General features: G+C 38.8%; 24 non-coding genes across 24 annotated transcripts; all 24 read right to left on the bottom strand.

Moving 5' to 3' along the window:
- Window positions 1-1,631: 1,631 nt before the first annotated feature.
- Window positions 1,632-1,704, bottom strand: TRNAK-CUU (transfer RNA lysine (anticodon CUU)). Its single transcript has one exon. It is a non-coding gene; the product is annotated as a tRNA-Lys (tRNA).
- Window positions 1,705-4,163: 2,459 nt separating this feature from the next.
- On the bottom strand, window positions 4,164-4,236 carry TRNAK-CUU (transfer RNA lysine (anticodon CUU)). The gene has a single exon. It is a non-coding gene; the product is annotated as a tRNA-Lys (tRNA).
- Window positions 4,237-5,433: 1,197 nt separating this feature from the next.
- Window positions 5,434-5,506, bottom strand: TRNAA-AGC (transfer RNA alanine (anticodon AGC)). Its single transcript has one exon. It is a non-coding gene; the product is annotated as a tRNA-Ala (tRNA).
- A 345-nt stretch (window positions 5,507-5,851) lies between these two features.
- On the bottom strand, window positions 5,852-5,924 carry TRNAK-CUU (transfer RNA lysine (anticodon CUU)). The gene has a single exon. It is a non-coding gene; the product is annotated as a tRNA-Lys (tRNA).
- A 1,615-nt stretch (window positions 5,925-7,539) lies between these two features.
- Window positions 7,540-7,612, bottom strand: TRNAK-CUU (transfer RNA lysine (anticodon CUU)). Its single transcript has one exon. It is a non-coding gene; the product is annotated as a tRNA-Lys (tRNA).
- A 353-nt stretch (window positions 7,613-7,965) lies between these two features.
- Window positions 7,966-8,038, bottom strand: TRNAA-AGC (transfer RNA alanine (anticodon AGC)). The gene has a single exon. It is a non-coding gene; the product is annotated as a tRNA-Ala (tRNA).
- A 345-nt stretch (window positions 8,039-8,383) lies between these two features.
- Window positions 8,384-8,456, bottom strand: TRNAK-CUU (transfer RNA lysine (anticodon CUU)). The gene has a single exon. It is a non-coding gene; the product is annotated as a tRNA-Lys (tRNA).
- A 1,615-nt stretch (window positions 8,457-10,071) lies between these two features.
- TRNAK-CUU (transfer RNA lysine (anticodon CUU)) lies at window positions 10,072-10,144 on the bottom strand. The gene has a single exon. It is a non-coding gene; the product is annotated as a tRNA-Lys (tRNA).
- A 353-nt stretch (window positions 10,145-10,497) lies between these two features.
- TRNAA-AGC (transfer RNA alanine (anticodon AGC)) lies at window positions 10,498-10,570 on the bottom strand. Its single transcript has one exon. It is a non-coding gene; the product is annotated as a tRNA-Ala (tRNA).
- A 344-nt stretch (window positions 10,571-10,914) lies between these two features.
- Window positions 10,915-10,987, bottom strand: TRNAK-CUU (transfer RNA lysine (anticodon CUU)). The gene has a single exon. It is a non-coding gene; the product is annotated as a tRNA-Lys (tRNA).
- Window positions 10,988-11,758: 771 nt separating this feature from the next.
- Window positions 11,759-11,831, bottom strand: TRNAK-CUU (transfer RNA lysine (anticodon CUU)). Its single transcript has one exon. It is a non-coding gene; the product is annotated as a tRNA-Lys (tRNA).
- Window positions 11,832-12,184: 353 nt separating this feature from the next.
- Window positions 12,185-12,257, bottom strand: TRNAA-AGC (transfer RNA alanine (anticodon AGC)). Its single transcript has one exon. It is a non-coding gene; the product is annotated as a tRNA-Ala (tRNA).
- A 771-nt stretch (window positions 12,258-13,028) lies between these two features.
- TRNAA-AGC (transfer RNA alanine (anticodon AGC)) lies at window positions 13,029-13,101 on the bottom strand. Its single transcript has one exon. It is a non-coding gene; the product is annotated as a tRNA-Ala (tRNA).
- A 345-nt stretch (window positions 13,102-13,446) lies between these two features.
- Window positions 13,447-13,519, bottom strand: TRNAK-CUU (transfer RNA lysine (anticodon CUU)). The gene has a single exon. It is a non-coding gene; the product is annotated as a tRNA-Lys (tRNA).
- Window positions 13,520-13,871: 352 nt separating this feature from the next.
- Window positions 13,872-13,944, bottom strand: TRNAA-AGC (transfer RNA alanine (anticodon AGC)). The gene has a single exon. It is a non-coding gene; the product is annotated as a tRNA-Ala (tRNA).
- A 1,615-nt stretch (window positions 13,945-15,559) lies between these two features.
- Window positions 15,560-15,632, bottom strand: TRNAA-AGC (transfer RNA alanine (anticodon AGC)). The gene has a single exon. It is a non-coding gene; the product is annotated as a tRNA-Ala (tRNA).
- A 345-nt stretch (window positions 15,633-15,977) lies between these two features.
- TRNAK-CUU (transfer RNA lysine (anticodon CUU)) lies at window positions 15,978-16,050 on the bottom strand. Its single transcript has one exon. It is a non-coding gene; the product is annotated as a tRNA-Lys (tRNA).
- A 352-nt stretch (window positions 16,051-16,402) lies between these two features.
- On the bottom strand, window positions 16,403-16,475 carry TRNAA-AGC (transfer RNA alanine (anticodon AGC)). The gene has a single exon. It is a non-coding gene; the product is annotated as a tRNA-Ala (tRNA).
- A 1,615-nt stretch (window positions 16,476-18,090) lies between these two features.
- On the bottom strand, window positions 18,091-18,163 carry TRNAA-AGC (transfer RNA alanine (anticodon AGC)). Its single transcript has one exon. It is a non-coding gene; the product is annotated as a tRNA-Ala (tRNA).
- A 345-nt stretch (window positions 18,164-18,508) lies between these two features.
- Window positions 18,509-18,581, bottom strand: TRNAK-CUU (transfer RNA lysine (anticodon CUU)). Its single transcript has one exon. It is a non-coding gene; the product is annotated as a tRNA-Lys (tRNA).
- A 1,615-nt stretch (window positions 18,582-20,196) lies between these two features.
- TRNAK-CUU (transfer RNA lysine (anticodon CUU)) lies at window positions 20,197-20,269 on the bottom strand. Its single transcript has one exon. It is a non-coding gene; the product is annotated as a tRNA-Lys (tRNA).
- A 771-nt stretch (window positions 20,270-21,040) lies between these two features.
- Window positions 21,041-21,113, bottom strand: TRNAK-CUU (transfer RNA lysine (anticodon CUU)). Its single transcript has one exon. It is a non-coding gene; the product is annotated as a tRNA-Lys (tRNA).
- A 353-nt stretch (window positions 21,114-21,466) lies between these two features.
- TRNAA-AGC (transfer RNA alanine (anticodon AGC)) lies at window positions 21,467-21,539 on the bottom strand. The gene has a single exon. It is a non-coding gene; the product is annotated as a tRNA-Ala (tRNA).
- Window positions 21,540-21,884: 345 nt separating this feature from the next.
- Window positions 21,885-21,957, bottom strand: TRNAK-CUU (transfer RNA lysine (anticodon CUU)). Its single transcript has one exon. It is a non-coding gene; the product is annotated as a tRNA-Lys (tRNA).
- Window positions 21,958-22,226: the final 269 nt, after the last annotated feature.

Raw genomic sequence — 22,226 nt, 5'->3', positions numbered from 1 at the left:
ACTGAGCTAGCCGGGCTCCCACTTGAATATGGTATGTAGACTCATCATTTTTTATTAAGGAAAACTGTTTCTGGATATTCCTCTGCTCTTGTTTTGCAAGGAACTTCACTTTTATACATCCTTCAGAGGAAAGAATGTCAAGTAAAATAAGACAAAATGAAAATGGAAGGTGTGAAATTTTCATTTTGAGATTGCATAAGAAATCAAATTCCTCTCACGTGCTATAGTATACCTAAACACTTTTGATTAAACCACTTTAGTTGTTATAATGACACCAAATTTGAAAGCCATCTGTGACTTTTCTGTTCTTACTCTGCAACAACCATGGCAATTACAAGTTAAAAAGTAAAATGTATGCAAATTTTAGAATGGAGAATGCGGGCATCGATCCCGCTACATCTCACATGCTAAGCGAGCGCTCTACCATTTGAGCTAATTCCCCTGTGTGCTCACTCAGCATCACATTTCAAAAGTAACGTTACTGCTGTCCACACTTTATTTTAAGTCTAATTGCCCATAACATGAGTGTTCAGTTCACTCCTAACTGATGCCTTAACTACACCTAGGGGATGTTTTACACTTCAGGTTGGCATGTTTAGTACTTGAATAGGAGTGATATCACTGTATGTTAACCTAGACTCAGGCCCTACCTAATCTTGGAGATACATTTCTCATGAATGAGTAACCAAGGGAGATACAATTTTTAGGAGTTAGTGCATGTCTAATGCAAGATTAATCACCATATTATGAGAGCCAATGCAATCATCCAGCAAAAAATACTCGTTTTCGCCCAACGTGGGGCTCGAACCCACGACCCTGATATTAAGAGTCTCATGCTCTACCGACTGAGCTAGCCGGGCTCCCACTTAAACATGGTATGCAGACTCATCATTTTTTATTAAGGAAAACCGTTTCTGGATATTCCTCTGCTCTTGTTTTGCAAGGAACTTCACTTTTATACATCCTTTAGAGGAAAGAATGTCAAGTAAAATAAGACGAAATGAAAATGGAAGGTGTGAAATTTTCATTTTGAGATTGCATAAGAAATCAAATTCCTCTCACGTGCTATAGAATACCTAAACACTTTTGATTAAACCACTTTAGTTGTTATAATGACACCAAATTTGAAAGCCATCTGTGACTTTTCTGTTCTTACTCTGCAACAACCATGGCAATTACAAGTTAAAAAGTAAAATGTATGCAAATTTTAGAATAGAGAATGCGGGCATCGATCCCGCTACCTCTCGCATGCTAAGCGAGCGCTCTACCATTTGAGCTAATTCCCCTGTGTGCTCACTCAGCATCACATTTCAAAAGTAACGTTACTGCTGTCCACACTTTATTTTAAGTCTAATTGCCCATAACATGAGTGTTCAGTTCACTCCTAACTGATGCCTTAACTACACCTAGGGGATGTTTTACACTTCAGGTTGGCATGTTTAGTACTTGAATAGGAGTGATATCACTGTATGTTAACCTAGACTCAGGCCCTACCTAATCTTGGAGATACATTTCTCATGAATGAGTAACCAAGGGAGATACAATTTTTAGGAGTTAGTGCATGTCTAATGCAAGATTAATCACCATATTATGAGAGCCAATGCTATCATCCAGCAAAAAATACTCGTTTTCGCCCAACGTGGGGCTCGAACCCACGACCCTGAGATTAAGAGTCTCATGCTCTACCGACTGAGCTAGCCGGGCTCCCACTTAAATATGGTATGCAGACTCATCATTTTTTATTAAGGAAAACTGTTTCTGGATATTCCTCTGCTCTTGTTTTGCAAGGAACTTCACTTTTATACATCCTTCAGAGGAAAGAATGTCAAGTAAAATAAGACGAAATGAAAATGGAAGGTGTGAAATTTTCATTTTGAGATTGCATAAGAAATCAAATTCCTCTCACGTGCTATAGAATACCTAAACACTTTTGATTAAACCACTTTAGTTGTTATAATGACACCAAATTTGAAAGCCATCTGTGACTTTTCTGTTCTTACTCTGCAACAACCATGGCAATTACAAGTTAAAAAGTAAAATGTATGCAAATTTTAGAATGGAGAATGCGGGCATCGATCCTGCTACCTCTCGCATGCTAAGCGAGCGCTCTACCATTTGAGCTAATTCCCCTGTGTGCTCACTCAGCATCACATTTCAAAAGTAACGTTACTGCTGTCCACACTTTATTTTAAGTCTAATTGCCCATTACATGAGTGTTCAGTTCACTCCTAACTGATGCCTTAACTACACCTAGGTGATGATTTACACTTCAGGTTGGCATGTTTAGTACTTGAATAGGAGTGATATCACTGTATGTTAACCTAGACTCAGGCCCTACCTAATCTTGGAGATACATTTCTCATGAATGAGTAACCAAGGGAGATACAATTTTTAGGAGTTAGTGCATGTCTAATGCAAGATTAATCACCATATTATGAGAGCCAATGCTATCATCCAGCAAAAGATACTCGTTTTCGCCCAACGTGGGGCTCGAACCCACAACCCTGAGATTAAGAGTCTCATGCTCTACCGACTGAGCTAGCCGGGCTCCCACTTAAATATGGTATGCAGACTCATCATTTTTTATTAAGGAAAACTGTTTCTGGATATTCCTCTGCTCTTGTTTTGCAAGGAACTTCACTTTTATACATCCTTCAGAGGAAAGAATGTCAAGTAAAATAAGACGAAATGAAAATGGAAGGTGTGAAATTTTCATTTTGAGATTGCATAAGAAATCAAATTCCTCTCACGTGCTATAGAATACCTAAACACTTTTGATTAAACCACTTTAGTTGTTATAATGACACCAAATTTGAAAGCCATCTGTGACTTTTCTGTTCTTACTCTGCAACAACCATGGCAATTACAAGTTAAAAAGTAAAATGTATGCAAATTTTAGAATGGAGAATGCGGGCATCGATCCCGCTACCTCTTGCATGCTAAGCGAGCGCTCTACCATTTGAGCTAATTCCCCTGTGTGCTCACTCAGCATCACATTTCAAAAGTAACGTTACTGCTGTCCACACTTTATTTTAAGTCTAATTGCCCATAACATGAGTGTTCAGTTCACTCCTAACTGATGCCTTAACTACACCTAGGGGATGTTTTACACTTCAGGTTGGCATGTTTAATACTTGAATAGGAGTGATATCACTGTATGTTAACCTAGACTCAGGCCCTACCTAATCTTGGAGATACATTTCTCATGAATGAGTAACCAAGGGAGATACAATTTTTAGGAGTTAGTGCATGTCTAATGCAAGATTAATCACCATATTATGAGAGCCAATGCAATCATCCAGCAAAATATACTCGTTTTCGCCCAACGTAGGGCTCGAACCCACGACCCTGATATTAAGAGTCTCATGCTCTACCGACTGAGCTAGCCGGGCTCCCACTTAAATATGGTATGCAGACTCATCATTTTTTATTAAGGAAAACCGTTTCTGGATATTCCTCTGCTCTTGTTTTGCAAGGAACTTCACTTTCATACATCCTTCAGAGGAAAGAATGTCAAGTAAAATAAGATGAAATGAAAATGGAAGGTGTGAAATTTTCATTTTGAGATTGCATAAGAAATCAAATTCCTCTCACGTGCTATAGAATACCTAAACACTTTTGATTAAACCACTTTAGTTGTTATAATGACACCAAATTTGAAAGCCATCTGTGACTTTTCTGTTCTTACTCTGCAACAACCATGGCAATTACAAGTTAAAAAGTAAAATGTATGCAAATTTTAGAATGGAGAATGCGGGCATCGATCCCGCTACCTCTCGTATGCTAAGCGAGCGCTCTACCATTTGAGCTAATTCCCCTGTGTGCTCACTCAGCATCACATTTCAAAAGGAACGTTACTGCTGTCCGCACTTTATTTTAAGTCTAATTGCCCATAACATGAGTGTTCAGTTCACTCCTAACTGATGCCTTAACTACACCTAGGGGATGTTTTACACTTCAGGTTGGCATGTTTAGTACTTGAATAGGAGTGATATCACTGTATGTTAACCTAGACTCAGGCCCTACCTAATCTTGGAGATACATTTCTCATGAATGAGTAACCAAGGGAGTTACAATTTTTAGGAGTTAGTGCATGTCTAATGCAAGATTAATCACCATATTATGAGAGCCAATGCTATCATCCAGCAAAAAATACTCGTTTTCGCCCAACGTGGGGCTCGAACCCACGACCCTGAGATTAAGAGTCTCATGCTCTACCGACTGAGCTAGCCGGGCTCCCACTTAAATATGGTATGTAGACTCATCATTTTTTATTAAGGAAAACTGTTTCTGGATATTCCTCTGCTCTTGTTTTGCAAGGAACTTCACTTTTATACATCCTTCAGAGGAAAGAATGTCAAGTAAAATAAGACAAAATGAAAATGGAAGGTGTGAAATTTTCATTTTGAGATTGCATAAGAAATCAAATTCCTCTCACGTGCTATAGAATACCTAAACACTTTTGATTAAACCACTTTAGTTGTTATAATGACACCAAATTTGAAAGCCATCTGTGACTTTTCTGTTCTTACTCTGCAACAACCATGGCAATTACAAGTTAAAAAGTAAAATGTATGCAAATTTTAGAATGGAGAATGCGGGCATCGATCCCGCTACATCTCGCATGCTAAGCGAGCGCTCTACCATTTGAGCTAATTCCCCTGTGTGCTCACTCAGCATCACATTTCAAAAGTAACGTTACTGCTGTCCACACTTTATTTTAAGTCTAATTGCCCATAACATGAGTGTTCAGTTCACTCCTAACTGATGCCTTAACTACACCTAGGGGATGTTTTACACTTCAGGTTGGCATGTTTAGTACTTGAATAGGAGTGATATCACTGTATGTTAACCTAGACTCAGGCCCTACCTAATCTTGGAGATACATTTCTCATGAATGAGTAACCAAGGGAGATACAATTTTTAGGAGTTAGTGCATGTCTAATGCAAGATTAATCACCATATTATGAGAGCCAATGCAATCATCCAGCAAAAAATACTCGTTTTCGCCCAACGTGGGGCTCGAACCCACGACCCTGATATTAAGAGTCTCATGCTCTACCGACTGAGCTAGCCGGGCTCCCACTTAAACATGGTATGCAGACTCATCATTTTTTATTAAGGAAAACCGTTTCTGGATATTCCTCTGCTCTTGTTTTGCAAGGAACTTCACTTTTATACATCCTTTAGAGGAAAGAATGTCAAGTAAAATAAGACGAAATGAAAATGGAAGGTGTGAAATTTTCATTTTGAGATTGCATAAGAAATCAAATTCCTCTCACGTGCTATAGAATACCTAAACACTTTTGATTAAACCACTTTAGTTGTTATAATGACACCAAATTTGAAAGCCATCTGTGACTTTTCTGTTCTTACTCTGCAACAACCATGGCAATTACAAGTTAAAAAGTAAAATGTATGCAAATTTTAGAATGGAGAATGCGGGCATCGATCCCGCTACCTCTCGCATGCTAAGCGAGCGCTCTACCATTTGAGCTAATTCCCCTGTGTGCTCACTCAGCATCACATTTCAAAAGTAACGTTACTGCTGTCCACACTTTATTTTAAGTCTAATTGCCCATAACATGAGTGTTCAGTTCACTCCTAACTGATGCCTTAACTACACCTAGGGGATGTTTTACACTTCAGGTTGGCATGTTTAATACTTGAATAGGAGTGATATCACTGTATGTTAACCTAGACTCAGGCCCTACCTAATCTTGGAGATACATTTCTCATGAATGAGTAACCAAGGGAGATACAATTTTTAGGAGTTAGTGCATGTCTAATGCAAGATTAATCACCATAATATGAGAGCCAATGCTATCATCCAGCAAAAAATACTCGTTTTCGCCCAACGTGGGGCTCGAACCCACGACCCTGAGATTAAGAGTCTCATGCTCTACCGACTGAGCTAGCCGGGCTCCCACTTAAATATGGTATGCAGACTCATCATTTTTTATTAAGGAAAACTGTTTCTGGATATTCCTCTGCTCTTGTTTTGCAAGGAACTTCACTTTTATACATCCTTCAGAGGAAAGAATGTCAAGTAAAATAAGACGAAATGAAAATGGAAGGTGTGAAATTTTCATTTTGAGATTGCATAAGAAATCAAATTCCTCTCACGTGCTATAGAATACCTAAACACTTTTGATTAAACCACTTTAGTTGTTATAATGACACCAAATTTGAAAGCCATCTGTGACTTTTCTGTTCTTACTCTGCAACAACCATGGCAATTACAAGTTAAAAAGTAAAATGTATGCAAATTTTAGAATGGAGAATGCGGGCATCGATCCCGCTACCTCTCGTATGCTAAGCGAGCGCTCTACCATTTGAGCTAATTCCCCTGTGTGCTCACTCAGCATCACATTTCAAAAGGAACGTTACTGCTGTCCGCACTTTATTTTAAGTCTAATTGCCCATAACATGAGTGTTCAGTTCACTCCTAACTGATGCCTTAACTACACCTAGGGGATGTTTTACACTTCAGGTTGGCATGTTTAGTACTTGAATAGGAGTGATATCACTGTATGTTAACCTAGACTCAGGCCCTACCTAATCTTGGAGATACATTTCTCATGAATGAGTAACCAAGGGAGATACAATTTTTAGGAGTTAGTGCATGTCTAATGCAAGATTAATCACCATAATATGAGAGCCAATGCTATCATCCAGCAAAATATACTCGTTTTCGCCCAACGTGGGGCTCGAACCCACGACCCTGATATTAAGAGTCTCATGCTCTACCGACTGAGCTAGCCGGGCTCCCACTTAAATATGGTATGCAGACTCATCATTTTTTATTAAGGAAAACCGTTTCTGGATATTCCTCTGCTCTTGTTTTGCAAGGAACTTCACTTTTATACATCCTTCAGAGGAAAGAATGTCAAGTAAAATAAGACGAAATGAAAATGGAAGGTGTGAAATTTTCATTTTGAGATTGCATAAGAAATCAAATTCCTCTCACGTGCTATAGAATACCTAAACACTTTTGATTAAACCACTTTAGTTGTTATAATGACACCAAATTTGAAAGCCATCTGTGACTTTTCTGTTCTTACTCTGCAACAACCATGGCAATTACAAGTTAAAAAGTAAAATGTATGCAAATTTTAGACTGGAGAATGCGGGCATCAATCCCGCTACCTCTCGTATGCTAAGCGAGCGCTCTACCATTTGAGCTAATTCCCCTGTGTGCTCACTCAGCATCACATTTCAAAAGGAACGTTACTGCTGTCCGCACTTTATTTTAAGTCTAATTGCCCATAACATGAGTGTTCAGTTCACTCCTAACTGATGCCTTAACTACACCTAGGGGATGTTTTTCACTTCAGGTTGGCATGTTTAGTACTTGAATAGGAGTGATATCACTGTATGTTAACCTAGACTCAGGCCCTACCTAATCTTGGAGATACATTTCTCATGAATGAGTAACCAAGGGAGATACAATTTTTAGGAGTTAGTGCATGTCTAATGCAAGATTAATCACCATAATATGAGAGCCAATGCTATCATCCAGCAAAAAATACTCGTTTTCGCCCAACGTGGGGCTCGAACCCACGACCCTGAGATTAAGAGTCTCATGCTCTACCGACTGAGCTAGCCGGGCTCCCACTTAAATATGGTATGCAGACTCATCATTTTTTATTAAGGAAAACTGTTTCTGGATATTCCTCTGCTCTTGTTTTGCAAGGAACTTCACTTTTATACATCCTTCAGAGGAAAGAATGTCAAGTAAAATAAGACGAAATGAAAATGGAAGGTGTGAAATTTTCATTTTGAGATTGCATAAGAAATCAAATTCCTCTCACGTGCTATAGAATACCTAAACACTTTTGATTAAACCACTTTAGTTGTTATAATGACACCAAATTTGAAAGCCATCTGTGACTTTTCTGTTCTTACTCTGCAACAACCATGGCAATTACAAGTTAAAAAGTAAAATGTATGCAAATTTTAGAATGGAGAATGCGGGCATCGATCCCGCTACCTCTCGCATGCTAAGCGAGCGCTCTACCATTTGAGCTAATTCCCCTGTGTGCTCACTCAGCATCACATTTCAAAAGTAACGTTACTGCTGTCCACACTTTATTTTAAGTCTAATTGCCCATAACATGAGTGTTCAGTTCACTCCTAACTGATGCCTTAACTACACCTAGGGGATGTTTTACACTTCAGGTTGGCATGTTTAGTACTTGAATAGGAGTGATATCACTGTATGTTAACCTAGACTCAGGCCCTACCTAATCTTGGAGATACATTTCTCATGAATGAGTAACCAAGGGAGATACAATTTTTAGGAGTTAGTGCATGTCTAATGCAAGATTAATCACCATATTATGAGAGCCAATGCAATCATCCAGCAAAAAATACTCGTTTTCGCCCAACGTGGGGCTCGAACCCACGACCCTGAGATTAAGAGTCTCATGCTCTACCGACTGAGCTAGCCGGGCTCCCACTTAAATATGGTATGCAGACTCATCATTTTTTATTAAGGAAAACTGTTTCTGGATATTCCTCTGCTCTTGTTTTGCAAGGAACTTCACTTTTATACATCCTTCAGAGGAAAGAATGTCAAGTAAAATAAGACGAAATGAAAATGGAAGGTGTGAAATTTTCATTTTGAGATTGCATAAGAAATCAAATTCCTCTCACGTGCTATAGAATACCTAAAAACTTTTGATTAAACCACTTTAGTTGTTATAATGACACCAAATTTGAAAGCCATCTGTGACTTTTCTGTTCTTACTCTGCAACAACCATGGCAATTACAAGTTAAAAAGTAAAATGTATGCAAATTTTAGAATGGAGAATGCGGGCATCGATCCCGCTACCTCTCGTATGCTAAGCGAGCGCTCTACCATTTGAGCTAATTCCCCTGTGTGCTCACTCAGCATCACATTTCAAAAGGAACGTTACTGCTGTCCGCACTTTATTTTAAGTCTAATTGCCCATAACATGAGTGTTCAGTTCACTCCTAACTGATGCCTTAACTACACCTAGGGGATGTTTTACACTTCAGGTTGGCATGTTTAGTACTTGAATAGGAGTGATATCACTGTATGTTAACCTAGACTCAGGCCCTACCTAATCTTGGAGATACATTTCTCATGAATGAGTAACCAAGGGAGATACAATTTTTAGGAGTTAGTGCATGTCTAATGCAAGATTAATCACCATAATATGAGAGCCAATGCTATCATCCAGCAAAATATACTCGTTTTCGCCCAACGTGGGGCTCGAACCCACGACCCTGATATTAAGAGTCTCATGCTCTACCGACTGAGCTAGCCGGGCTCCCACTTAAATATGGTATGCAGACTCATCATTTTTTATTAAGGAAAACCGTTTCTGGATATTCCTCTGCTCTTGTTTTGCAAGGAACTTCACTTTTATACATCCTTCAGAGGAAAGAATGTCAAGTAAAATAAGACGAAATGAAAATGGAAGGTGTGAAATTTTCATTTTGAGATTGCATAAGAAATCAAATTCCTCTCACGTGCTATAGAATACCTAAACACTTTTGATTAAACCACTTTAGTTGTTATAATGACACCAAATTTGAAAGCCATCTGTGACTTTTCTGTTCTTACTCTGCAACAACCATGGCAATTACAAGTTAAAAAGTAAAATGTATGCAAATTTTAGAATGGAGAATGCGGGCATCGATCCCGCTACATCTCGCATGCTAAGCGAGCGCTCTACCATTTGAGCTAATTCCCCTGTGTGCTCACTCAGCATCACATTTCAAAAGGAACGTTACTGCTGTCCGCACTTTATTTTAAGTCTAATTGCCCATAACATGAGTGTTCAGTTCACTCCTAACTGATGCCTTAACTACACCTAGGGGATGTTTTACACTTCAGGTTGGCATGTTTAGTACTTGAATAGGAGTGATATCACTGTATGTTAACCTAGACTCAGGCCCTACCTAATCTTGGAGATACATTTCTCATGAATGAGTAACCAAGGGAGATACAATTTTTGGGAGTTAGTGCATGTCTAATGCAAGATTAATCACCATAATATGAGAGCCAATGCTATCATCCAGCAAAAAATACTCGTTTTCGCCCAACGTGGGGCTCGAACCCACGACCCTGAGATTAAGAGTCTCATGCTCTACCGACTGAGCTAGCCGGGCTCCCACTTAAATATGGTATGCAGACTCATCATTTTTTATTAAGGAAAACTGTTTCTGGATATTCCTCTGCTCTTGTTTTGCAAGGAACTTCACTTTTATACATCCTTCAGAGGAAAGAATGTCAAGTAAAATAAGACGAAATGAAAATGGAAGGTGTGAAATTTTCATTTTGAGATTGCATAAGAAATCAAATTCCTCTCACGTGCTATAGAATACCTAAACACTTTTGATTAAACCACTTTAGTTGTTATAATGACACCAAATTTGAAAGCCATCTGTGACTTTTCTGTTCTTACTCTGCAACAACCATGGCAATTACAAGTTAAAAAGTAAAATGTATGCAAATTTTAGAATGGAGAATGCGGGCATCGATCCCGCTACCTCTCGCATGCTAAGCGAGCGCTCTACCATTTGAGCTAATTCCCCTGTGTGCTCATTCAGCATCACATTTCAAAAGTAACGTTACTGCTGTCCACACTTTATTTTAAGTCTAATTGCCCATAACATGAGTGTTCAGTTCACTCCTAACTGATGCCTTAACTACACCTAGGGGATGTTTACACTTCAGGTTGGCATGTTTAGTACTTGAATAGGAGTGATATCACTGTATGTTAACCTAGACTCAGGCCCTACCTAATCTTGGAGATACATTTCTCATGAATGAGTAACCAAGGGAGATACAATTTTTAGGAGTTAGTGCATGTCTAATGCAAGATTAATCACCATATTATGAGAGCCAATGCAATCATCCAGCAAAAAATACTCGTTTTCGCCCAACGTGGGGCTCGAACCCACGACCCTGAGATTAAGAGTCTCATGCTCTACCGACTGAGCTAGCCGGGCTCCCACTTAAATATGGTATGCAGACTCATCATTTTTTATTAAGGAAAACTGTTTCTGGATATTCCTCTGCTCTTGTTTTGCAAGGAACTTCACTTTTATACATCCTTCAGAGGAAAGAATGTCAAGTAAAATAAGACGAAATGAAAATGGAAGGTGTGAAATTTTCATTTTGAGATTGCATAAGAAATCAAATTCCTCTCACGTGCTATAGAATACCTAAACACTTTTGATTAAACCACTTTAGTTGTTATAATGACACCAAATTTGAAAGCCATCTGTGACTTTTCTGTTCTTACTCTGCAACAACCATGGCAATTACAAGTTAAAAAGTAAAATGTATGCAAATTTTAGAATGGAGAATGCGGGCATCGATCCCGCTACATCTCGCATGCTAAGCGAGCGCTCTACCATTTGAGCTAATTCCCCTGTGTGCTCACTCAGCATCACATTTCAAAAGTAACGTTACTGCTGTCCACACTTTATTTTAAGTCTAATTGCCCATAACATGAGTGTTCAGTTCACTCCTAACTGATGCCTTAACTACACCTAGGGGATGTTTTACACTTCAGGTTGGCATGTTTAGTACTTGAATAGGAGTGATATCACTGTATGTTAACCTAGACTCAGGCCCTACCTAATCTTGGAGATACATTTCTCATGAATGAGTAACCAAGGGAGATACAATTTTTAGGAGTTAGTGCATGTCTAATGCAAGATTAATCACCATATTATGAGAGCCAATGCAATCATCCAGCAAAAAATACTCGTTTTCGCCCAACGTGGGGCTCGAACCCACGACCCTGAGATTAAGAGTCTCATGCTCTACCGACTGAGCTAGCCGGGCTCCCACTTAAATATGGTATGCAGACTCATCATTTTTTATTAAGGAAAACTGTTTCTGGATATTCCTCTGCGCTTGTTTTGCAAGGAACTTCACTTTTATACATCCTTCAGAGGAAAGAATGTCAAGTAAAATAAGACGAAATGAAAATGGAAGGTGTGAAATTTTCATTTTGAGATTGCATAAGAAATCAAATTCCTCTCACGTGCTATAGAATACCTAAACACTTTTGATTAAACCACTTTAGTTGTTATAATGACACCAAATTTGAAAGCCATCTGTGACTTTTCTGTTCTTACTCTGCAACAACCATGGCAATTACAAGTTAAAAAGTAAAATGTATGCAAATTTTAGAATGGAGAATGCGGGCATCGATCCCGCTACCTCTCGCATGCTAAGCGAGCGCTCTACCATTTGAGCTAATTCCCCTGTGTGCTCACTCAGCATCACATTTCAAAAGTAACGTTAATGCTGTCCACACTTTATTTTAAGTCTAATTGCCCATAACATGAGTGTTCAGTTCACTCCTAACTGATGCCTTAACTACACCTAGGGGATGTTTTACACTTCAGGTTGGCATGTTTAGTACTTGAATAGGAGTGATATCACTGTATGTTAACCTAGACTCAGGCCCTACCTAATCTTGGAGATACATTTCTCATGAATGAGTAACCAAGGGAGATACAATTTTTAGGAGTTAGTGCATGTCTAATGCAAGATTAATCACCATATTATGAGAGCCAATGCTATCATCCAGCAAAAAATACTCGTTTTCGCCCAACATGGGGCTCGAACCCACGACCCTGAGATTAAGAGTCTCATGCTCTACCGACTGAGCTAGCCGGGCTCCCACTTAAATATGGTATGCAGACTCATCATTTTTTATTAAGGAAAACTGTTTCTGGATATTCCTCTGCTCTTGTTTTGCAAGGAACTTCACTTTTATACATCCTTCAGAGGAAAGAATGTCAAGTAAAATAAGACGAAATGAAAATGGAAGGTGTGAAATTTTCATTTTGAGATTGCATAAGAAATCAAATTCCTCTCACGTGCTATAGAATACCTAAACACTTTTGATTAAACCACTTTAGTTGTTATAATGACACCAAATTTGAAAGCCATCTGTGACTTTTCTGTTCTTACTCTGCAACAACCATGGCAATTACAAGTTAAAAAGTAAAATGTATGCAAATTTTAAAATGGAGAATGCGGGCATCGATCCCGCTACCTCTCGCATGCTAAGCGAGCGCTCTACCATTTGAGCTAATTCCCCTGTGTGCTCACTCAGCATCACATTTCAAAAGTAACGTTAATGCTGTCCACACTTTATTTTAAGTCTAATTGCCCATAACATGAGTGTTCAGTTCACTCCTAACTGATGCCTTAACTACACCTAGGGGATGTTTTACACTTCAGGTTGGCATGTTTAGTACTTGAATAGGAGTGATATCACTGTATGTTAACCTAGACTCAGGCCCTACCTAATCTTGGAGATACATTTCTCATGAATGAGTAACCAAGGGAGATACAATTTTTAGGAGTTAGTGCATGTCTAATGCAAGATTAATCACCATATTATGAGAGCCAATGCTATCATCCAGCAAAAAATACTCGTTTTCGCCCAACGTGGGGCTCGAACCCACGACCATGAGATTAAGAGTCTCATGCTCTACCGACTGAGCTAGCCGGGCTCCCACTTAAATATGGTATGCAGACTCATCATTTTTTATTAAGGAAAACTGTTTCTGGATATTCCTCTGCTCTTGTTTTGCAAGGAACTTCACTTTTATACATCCTTCAGAGGAAAGAATGTCAAGTAAAATAAGACGAAATAAAAATGGAAGGTGTGAAATTTTCATTTTGAGATTGCATAAGAAATCAAATTCCTCTCACGTGCTATAGAATACCTAAACACTTTTGATAAACCACTTTAGTTGTTATAATGACACCAAATTTGAAAGCCATCTGTGACTTTTCTGTTCTTACTCTGCAACAACCATGGCAATTACAAGTTAAAAAGTAAAATGTATGCAAATTTTAGAATGGAGAATGCGGGCATCGATCCCGCTACCTCTCGCATGCTAAGCGAGCGCTCTACCATTTGAGCTAATTCCCCTGTGTGCTCACTCAACATCACATTTCAAAAGTAACGTTACTGCTGTCCAAACTTTATTTTAAGTCTAATTGCCCATAACATGAGTGTTCAGTTCACTCCTAACTGATGCCTTAACTACACCTAGGGGATGTTTTACACTTCAGGTTGGCATGTTTAGTACTTGAATAGGAGTGATATCACTGTATGTTAACCTAGACTCAGGCCCTACCTAATCTTGGAGATACATTTCTCATGAATGAGTAACCAAGGGAGATACAATTTTTAGGAGTTAGTGCATGTCTAATGCAAGATTAATCACCATATTATGAGAGCCAATGCAATCATCCAGCAAAAAATACTCGTTTTCGCCCAACGTGGGGCTCGAACCCACGACCCTGATATTAAGAGTCTCATGCTCTACCGACTGAGCTAGCCGGGCTCCCACTTAAATATGGTATGCAGACTCATCATTTTTTATTAAGGAAAACCGTTTCTGGATATTCCTCTGCTCTTGTTTTGCAAGGAACTTCACTTTCATACATCCTTCAGAGGAAAGAATGTCAAGTAAAATAAGACGAAATGAAAATGGAAGGTGTGAAATTTTCATTTTGAGATTGCATAAGAAATCAAATTCCTCTCACGTGCTATAGAATACCTAAACACTTTTGATTAAACCACTTTAGTTGTTATAATGACACCAAATTTGAAAGCCATCTGTGACTTTTCTGTTCTTACTCTGCAACAACCATGGCAATTACAAGTTAAAAAGTAAAATGTATGCAAATTTTAGAATGGAGAATGCGGGCATCGATCCCGCTACATCTCGCATGCTAAGCGAGCGCTCTACCATTTGAGCTAATTCCCCTGTGTGCTCACTCAGCATCACATTTCAAAAGTAACGTTACTGCTGTCCACACTTTATTTTAAGTCTAATTGCCCATAACATGAGTGTTCAGTTCACTCCTAACTGATGCCTTAACTACACCTAGGGGATGTTTTACACTTCAGGTTGGCATGTTTAGTACTTGAATAGGAGTGATATCACTGTATGTTAACCTAGACTCAGGCCCTACCTAATCTTGGAGATACATTTCTCATGAATGAGTAACCAAAGGAGATACAATTTTTAGGAGTTAGTGCATGTCTAATGCAAGATTAATCACCATATTATGAGAGCCAATGCAATCATCCAGCAAAAAATACTTGTTTTCGCCCAACGTGGGGCTCGAACCCACGACCCTGATATTAAGAGTCTCATGCTCTACCGACTGAGCTAGCCGGGCTCCCACTTAAATATGGTATGCAGACTCATCATTTTTTATTAAGGAAAACCGTTTCTGGATATTCCTCTGCTCTTGTTTTGCAAGGAACTTCACTTTTATACATCCTTCAGAGGAAAGAATGTCAAGTAAAATAAGACGAAATGAAAATGGAAGGTGTGAAATTTTCATTTTGAGATTGCATAAGAAATCAAATTCCTCTCACGTGCTATAGAATACCTAAACACTTTTGATTAAACCACTTTAGTTGTTATAATGACACCAAATTTGAAAGCCATCTGTGACTTTTCTGTTCTTACTCTGCAACAACCATGGCAATTACAAGTTAAAAAGTAAAATGTATGCAAATTTTAGAATGGAGAATGCGGGCATCGATCCCGCTACCTCTCGCATGCTAAGCGAGCGCTCTACCATTTGAGCTAATTCCCCTGTGTGCTCCCTCAGCATCACATTTCAAAAGTAACGTTACTGCTGTCCAAACTTTATTTTAAGTCTAATTGCCCATAACATGAGTGTTCAGTTCACTCCTAACTGATGCCTTAACTACACCTAGGGGATGTTTTACACTTCAGGTTGGCATGTTTAGTACTTGAATAGGAGTGATATCACTGCATGTTAACCTAGACTCAGGCCCTACCTAATCTTGGAGATACCTTTCTCATGAATGAGTAACCAAGGGAGATACAATTTTTAGGAGTTAGTGCATGTCTAATGCAAGATTAATCACCATATTATGAGAGCCAATGCTATCATCCAGCAAAAAATACTCGTTTTCGCCCAACGTGGGGCTCGAACCCACGACCATGAGATTAAGAGTCTCATGCTCTACCGACTGAGCTAGCCGGGCTCCCACTTAAATATGGTATGCAGACTCATCATTTTTTATTAAGGAAAACTGTTTCTGGATATTCCTCTGCTCTTGTTTTGCAAGGAACTTCACTTTTATACATCCTTCAGAGGAAAGAATGTCAAGTAAAATAAGACGAAATAAAAATGGAAGGTGTGAAATTTTCATTTTGAGATTGCATAAGAAATCAAATTCCTCTCACGTGCTATAGAATACCTAAACACTTTTGATAAACCACTTTAGTTGTTATAATGACACCAAATTTGAAAGCCATCTGTGACTTTTCTGTTCTTACTCTGCAACAACCATGGCAATTACAAGTTAAAAAGTAAAATGTATGCAAATTTTAGAATGGAGAATGCGGGCATCGATCCCGCTACCTCTCGCATGCTAAGCGAGCGCTCTACCATTTGAGCTAATTCCCCTGTGTGCTCACTCAACATCACATTTCAAAAGTAACGTTACTGCTGTCCAAACTTTATTTTAAGTCTAATTGCCCATAACATGAGTGTTCAGTTCACTCCTAACTGATGCCTTAACTACACCTAGGGGATGTTTTACACTTCAGGTTGGCATGTTTAGTACTTGAATAGGAGTGATATCACTGTATGTTAACCTAGACTCAGGCCCTACCTAATCTTGGAGATACATTTCTCATGAATGAGTAACCAAGGGAGATACAATTTTTAGGAGTTAGTGCATGTCTAATGCAAGATTAATCACCATATTATGAGAGCCAATGCAATCATCCAGCAAAAAATACTCGTTTTCGCCCAACGTGGGGCTCGAACCCACGACCCTGATATTAAGAGTCTCATGCTCTACCGACTGAGCTAGCCGGGCTCCCACTTAAATATGGTATGCAGACTCATCATTTTTTATTAAGGAAAACCGTTTCTGGATATTCCTCTGCTCTTGTTTTGCAAGGAACTTCACTTTCATACATCCTTCAGAGGAAAGAATGTCAAGTAAAATAAGACGAAATGAAAATGGAAGGTGTGAAATTTTCATTTTGAGATTGCATAAGAAATCAAATTCCTCTCACGTGCTATAGAATACCTAAACACTTTTGATTAAACCACTTTAGTTGTTATAATGACACCAAATTTGAAAGCCATCTGTGACTTTTCTGTTCTTACTCTGCAACAACCATGGCAATTACAAGTTAAAAAGTAAAATGTATGCAAATTTTAGAATGGAGAATGCGGGCATCGATCCCGCTACATCTCGCATGCTAAGCGAGCGCTCTACCATTTGAGCTAATTCCCCTGTGTGCTCACTCAGCATCACATTTCAAAAGTAACGTTACTGCTGTCCACACTTTATTTTAAGTCTAATTGCCCATAACATGAGTGTTCAGTTCACTCCTAACTGATGCCTTAACTACACCTAGGGGATGTTTTACACTTCAGGTTGGCATGTTTAGTACTTGAATAGGAGTGATATCACTGTATGTTAACCTAGACTCAGGCCCTACCTAATCTTGGAGATACATTTCTCATGAATGAGTAACCAAAGGAGATACAATTTTTAGGAGTTAGTGCATGTCTAATGCAAGATTAATCACCATATTATGAGAGCCAATGCAATCATCCAGCAAAAGATACTTGTTTTCGCCCAACGTGGGGCTCGAACCCACGACCCTGATATTAAGAGTCTCATGCTCTACCGACTGAGCTAGCCGGGCTCCCACTTAAATATGGTATGCAGACTCATCATTTTTTATTAAGGAAAACCGTTTCTGGATATTCCTCTGCTCTTGTTTTGCAAGGAACTTCACTTTTATACATCCTTCAGAGGAAAGAATGTCAAGTAAAATAAGACGAAATGAAAATGGAAGGTGTGAAATTTTCATTTTGAGATTGCATAAGAAATCAAATTCCTCTCACGTGCTATAGAATACCTAAACACTTTTGATTAAACCACTTTAGTTGTTATAATGACACCAAATTTGAAAGCCATCTGTGACTTTTCTGTTCTTACTCTGCAACAACCATGGCAATTACAAGTTAAAAAGTAAAATGTATGCAAATTTTAGAATGGAGAATGCGGGCATCGATCCCGCTACCTCTCGCATGCTAAGCGAGCGCTCTACCATTTGAGCTAATTCCCCTGTGTGCTCCCTCAGCATCACATTTCAAAAGTAACGTTACTGCTGTCCAAACTTTATTTTAAGTCTAATTGCCCATAACATGAGTGTTCAGTTCACTCCTAACTGATGCCTTAACTACACCTAGGGGATGTTTTACACTTCAGGTTGGCATGTTTAGTACTTGAATAGGAGTGATATCACTGCATGTTAACCTAGACTCAGGCCCTACCTAATCTTGGAGATACCTTTCTCATGAATGAGTAACCAAGGGAGATACAATTTTTAGGAGTTAGTGCATGTCTAATGCAAGATTAATCACCATATTATGAGAGCCAATGCTATCATCCAGCAAAAAATACTCGTTTTCGCCCAACGTGGGGCTCGAACCCACGACCCTGAGATTAAGAGTCTCATGCTCTACCGACTGAGCTAGCCGGGCTCCCACTTAAATATGGTATGCAGACTCATCATTTTTTATTAAGGAAAACTGTTTCTGGATATTCCTCTGCTCTTGTTTTGCAAGGAACTTCACTTTTATACATCCTTCAGAGGAAAGAATGTCAAGTAAAATAAGACGAAATGAAAATGGAAGGTGTGAAATTTTCATTTTGAGATTGCATAAGAAATCAAATTCCTCTCACGTGCTATAGAATACCTAAACACTTTTGATTAAACCACTTTAGTTGTTATAATGACACCAAATTTGAAAGCCATCTGTGACTTTTCTGTTCTTACTCTGCAACAACCATGGCAATTACAAGTTAAAAAGTAAAATGTATGCAAATTTTAGAATGGAGAATGCGGGCATCGATCCCGCTACCTCTTGCATGCTAAGCGAGCGCTCTACCATTTGAGCTAATTCCCCTGTGTGCTCACTCAGCATCACATTTCAAAAGTAACGTTACTGCTGTCCACACTTTATTTTAAGTCTAATTGCCCATAACATGAGTGTTCAGTTCACTCCTAACTGATGCCTTAACTACACCTAGGGGATGTTTTACACTTCAGGTTGGCATGTTTAGTACTTGAATAGGAGTGATATCACTGCATGTTAACCTAGACTCAGGCCCTACCTAATCTTGGAGATACATTTCTCATGAATGAGTAACCAAGGGAGATACAATTTTTAGGAGTTAGTGCATGTCTAATGCAAGATTAATCACCATATTATGAGAGCCAATGCTATCATCCAGCAAAAAATACTTGTTTTCGCCCAACGTGGGGCTCGAACCCACGACCCAGAGATTAAGAGTCTCATGCTCTACCGACTGAGCTAGCCGGGCTCCCACTTAAATATGGTATGCAGACTCATCATTTTTTATTAAGGAAAACTGTTTCTGGATATTCCTCTGCTCTTGTTTTGCAAGGAACTTCACTTTTATACATCCTTCAGAGGAAAGAATGTCAAGTAAAATAAGACGAAATGAAAATGGAAGGTGTGAAATTTTCATTTTGAGATTGCATAAGAAATCAAATTCCTCTCACGTGCTATAGAATACCTAAACACTTTTGATTAAACCACTTTAGTTGTTATAATGACACCAAATTTGAAAGCCATCTGTGACTTTTCTGTTCTTACTCTGCAACAACCATGGCAATTACAAGTTAAAAAGTAAAATGTATGCAAATTTTAAAATGGAGAATGCGGGCATCGATCCCGCTACCTCTCGCATGCTAAGCGAGCGCTCTACCATTTGAGTTAATTCCCCTGTGTGCTCACTCAGCATCACATTTCAAAAGTAACGTTACTGCTGTCCACACTTTATTTTAAGTCTAATTGCCCATAACATGAGTGTTCAGTTCACTCCTAACTGATGCCTTAACTACACCTAGGGGATGTTTTACACTTCAGGTTGGCATGTTTAGTACTTGAATAGGAGTGATATCACTGTATGTTAACCTAGACTCAGGCCCTACCTAATCTTGGAGATACATTTCTCATGAATGAGTAACCAAGGGAGATACAATTTTTAGGAGTTAGTGCATGTCTAATGCAAGATTAATCACCATATTATGAGAGCCAATGCTATCATCCAGCAAAAAATACTCGTTTTCGCCCAACGTGGGGCTCGAACCCACGACCATGAGATTAAGAGTCTCATGCTCTACCGACTGAGCTAGCCGGGCTCCCACTTAAATATGGTATGCAGACTCATCATTTTTTATTAAGGAAAACTGTTTCTGGATATTCCTCTGCTCTTGTTTTGCAAGGAACTTCACTTTTATACATCCTTCAGAGGAAAGAATGTCAAGTAAAATAAGACGAAATGAAAATGGAAGGTGTGAAATTTTCATTTTGAGATTGCATAAGAAATCAAATTCCTCTCACGTGCTATAGAATACCTAAAAACTTTTGATTAAACCACTTTAGTTGTTATAATGACACCAAATTTGAAAGCCATCTGTGACTTTTCTGTTCTTACTCTGCAACAACCATGGCAATTACAAGTTAAAAAGTAAAATGTATGCAAATTTTAGAATAGAGAATGCGGGCATCGATCCCGCTACCTCTCGCATGCTAAGCGAGCGCTCTACCATTTGAGCTAATTCCCCTGTGTGCTCACTCAGCATCACATTTCAAAAGTAACGTTACTGCTGTCCACACTTTATTTTAAGTCTAATTGCCCATAACATGAGTGTTCAGTTCACTCCTAACTGATGCCTTAACTACACCTAGGGGATGTTTTACACTTCAGGTTGGCATGTTTAGTACTTGAATAGGAGTGATATCACTGTATGTTAACCTAGACTCAGGCCCTACCTAATCTTGGAGATACATTTCTCATGAATGAGTAACCAAGGGAGATACAATTTTTAGGAGTTAGTGCATGTCTAATGCAAGATTAATCACCATATTATGAGAGCCAATGCTATCATCCAGCAAAAAATACTCGTTTTCGCCCAACGTGGGGCTCGAACCCACGACCCTGAGATTAAGAGTCTCATGCTCTACCGACTGAGCTAGCCGGGCTCCCACTTAAATATGGTATGCAGACTCATCATTTTTTATTAAGGAAAACTGTTTCTGGATATTCCTCTGCTCTTGTTTTGCAAGGAACTTCACTTTTATACATCCTTCAGAGGAAAGAATGTCAAGTAAAATAAGACGAAATGAAAATGGAAGGTGTGAAATTTTCATTTTGAGATTGCATAAGAAATCAAATTCCTCTCACGTGCTATAGAATACCTAAACACTTTTGATTAAACCACTTTAGTTGTTATAATGACACCAAATTTGAAAGCCATCTGTGACTTTTCTGTTCTTACTCTGCAACAACCATGGCAATTACAAGTTAAAAAGTAAAATGTATGCAAATTTTAGAATGGAGAATGCGGGCATCGATCCCGCTACCTCTCGCATGCTAAGCGAGCGCTCTACCATTTGAGCTAATTCCCCTGTGTGCTCACTCAGCATCACATTTCAAAAGTAACGTTACTGCTGTCCACACTTTATTTTAAGTCTAATTGCCCATAACATGAGTGTTCAGTTCACTCCTAACTGATGCCTTAACTACACCTAGGGGATGTTTTACACTTCAGGTTGGCATGTTTAGTACTTGAATAGGAGTGATATCACTGTATGTTAACCTAGACTCAGGCCCTACCTAATCTTGGAGATACATTTCTCATGAATGAGTAACCAAGGGAGATACAATTTTTAGGAGTTAGTGCATGTCTAATGCAAGATTAATCACCATATTATGAGAGCCAATGCTATCATCCAGCAAAAAATACTCGTTTTCGCCCAACGTGGGGCTCGAACCCACGACCCTGAGATTAAGAGTCTCATGCTCTACCGACTGAGCTAGCCGGGCTCCCACTTAAATATGGTATGCAGACTCATCATTTTTTATTAAGGAAAACTGTTTCTGGATATTCCTCTGCTCTTGTTTTGCAAGGAACTTCACTTTTATACATCCTTCAGAGGAAAGAATGTCAAGTAAAATAAGACGAAATGAAAATGGAAGGTGTGAAATTTTCATTTTGAGATTGCATAAGAAATCAAATTCCTCTCACGTGCTATAGAATACCTAAACACTTTTGATTAAACCACTTTAGTTGTTATAATGACACCAAATTTGAA

The sequence above is a fragment of the Triturus cristatus genome, chromosome 4_1 (assembly GCF_964204655.1).
Source record: "Triturus cristatus chromosome 4_1, aTriCri1.1, whole genome shotgun sequence".
Lineage (NCBI taxonomy): Eukaryota > Metazoa > Chordata > Amphibia > Caudata > Salamandridae > Triturus > Triturus cristatus.
This window is presented reverse-complemented; position numbering and strand designations above follow the sequence as displayed.